The following is a 2098-nucleotide window of genomic DNA, read 5'->3' as shown; positions in this document are numbered from 1 at the left end:
CTAAGCCACTCTAGGTTCCTGACTCTCCCAGACTGGGGGAGATAATGATTTGCTGTTTAAAGCTGTGAATTTCAGGAGTTATTTATTACACATTAATAGAGATGCATGCCAGTTTCTGAGTCCAGGCCTTAAGAGACAAACTTCCATTTCTTACAGAGCCTCGTGGGACACACTGTGGGAACCTGGCAGCCAGCTTGTGAGGAAGCCAAGCTGTCTCTAGAAGGCCCACATGGAGAGCAGCCAACAGCTGGGCCATATGTGTGCACTGCCTTGGAAGTGCACCCCCCAGGCCCAGTCAAGCCATCCTGCTGTCTCTGCAAAGCCCTGACTATATTGTAGATTCATGGGCAAAACAAATTATTAGTGAAAGTTTAAGTCAGTTAAGTCTTGAGGTGGCAATAGAACTGAAAACAGATTTTTTTGTATCTGGATACGAGGTGCCGCTGTATATAACAAAATCCTAAATTCTGAGGCTTTGGGACCAGGTATTAGGCGGAGGTCTAACAAGCATCTGTGAAGGTTGAGAGGAAAGAAAGAAAAATATCATTAGAGGCTGGAGAAGAGGGGAACCCTACAATAGCAACATCGCTCAGCTATTAAGTGAGGTACTACAGAAAAAGGTTCCTAATGATTTCAATTAGATGTCCAAGGAGATTTCCAGGCAGAATATAGATGTGCCTACTGGTTTCTTGTCACTGCCTCTGATGAAATGCAAGAGAAGAGAGATGAATTAAAGAATAAACTGTTAAATATAAAAGGAGCTAGAACTTGCTGGGTTTAAAAATAAAACTGCCTTTTATTCCCAGTCTCTGCAGATGGCAAGTGATTCTAAAAGTAAGAAAGAGCTCCAGGCCATAGATCAAATCCGGGATAGAAAGTGAATCACAGAAATTTTCGGACAAAAGAGCTACTAAGCATCTCACTGGCATCTCTTAGGATCCTTGCCATTCAATAGGGCTTCTAAGAATTTCAAGGGCATTGTCCCTTGGTATTCTCAAGGAGAGCCCAAAATAGAAAAGGGCTTCTCTTGAAGATGTTGTTCATTGTGGTTTTTGACTAATGGAGTGAGGGTTTGCCATTCTAAAGGTACGAAAATAGGAGAAAACAGAAATAGCCTTATGAGCAATTCTGCCACCGGCATAACTCACGGGGATAGCCTATGACTGAGGAACCATTTACCAAAGAGCCTAAAAATCAGGAAACAGCAAGGTCAAGAGATTAGTTCCCACCAGTTAACTCAGGTCACCATTCAGCAGATCCGGCCTCTCACCAATATTCTCAGCTGACCAAAGAGTTACAACAGAAAACTCAAGACCTACATGCACGTTAAGAACATTCCCAGGATTCTGAAGAAAACAATTCACTTTGCAGTGAGGATATCTCTGCTGCCTGAATTATACATCTCCTCCCCTGGGCTTAATAGAGACTCGGCCACCTGTATTCCTGGGAAAGATAGATTGATTAAGAAAGGGAAAACCCTAACTCAGACACAAGATTGTGTTCAATCTTCTTTTGTCCTCTTAGTAAATGGGGCCATAACTCCAAGTAAATGGCATGTGAAGCTGTTAAGAGTCAAGCATTGCAATGTTCCACGGGGTGTAAATAACATGCGTGACAGCACCAGGGACCAAATTGCTCGTTAGCTGCCAACATTACTTGTTTAATGATCTGAGGAGCAGAAGCTGCCAATTATTGTATTCCTTCTTAATATACCATTTAAAATCCATATATGCAATTATTATACCTTTCTGTTAAATTTTTATGATTCTTCTGAAGCTAATGAACTGTGGGAGAACTCGGTGAGGCCATCCTTACATAAGTGGAGTAAAAATCCACACATCACACGCTGAGGGGATCTGGACTCTCCCCCCTCCCCGCCCTGGCTCCCCCTGCTTAGCTAATCAGGTAACTTAACCAAAGTACACAGCCCACTGCCTCAACTTCCCTTTCTGTTCGTTGGAATAACAGTCTCTCTCCCACCAACATAGCTAATGTGAAAATAAAATAAAATAACAAATACAGAGAAATGTTGGAAAGCACTATTCAAATGACAGGTAAAGTTACTGTTTTTACAGACTCTCATTTTTAAGCTACTGAT

At 42.0% G+C, this 2098-nt stretch overlaps 1 protein-coding gene across 1 annotated transcript in view; it reads right to left on the bottom strand.

Moving 5' to 3' along the window:
• Positions 1 to 2098, bottom strand: part of DISC1 (disrupted in schizophrenia 1) — a 334249-nt gene that overhangs the window by 220643 nt on the left and 111508 nt on the right. The gene's annotated exons all lie outside the window — the stretch shown is intronic.

Source organism: Otolemur garnettii, unplaced genomic scaffold (genome assembly GCF_000181295.1).
Source record: "Otolemur garnettii isolate 467f Iridium unplaced genomic scaffold, OtoGar3 scaffold00116, whole genome shotgun sequence".
Lineage (NCBI taxonomy): Eukaryota > Metazoa > Chordata > Mammalia > Primates > Galagidae > Otolemur > Otolemur garnettii.
Note: the sequence above shows the minus strand (reverse complement) of the source record. Positions and strands in the feature narration are given on the sequence as shown.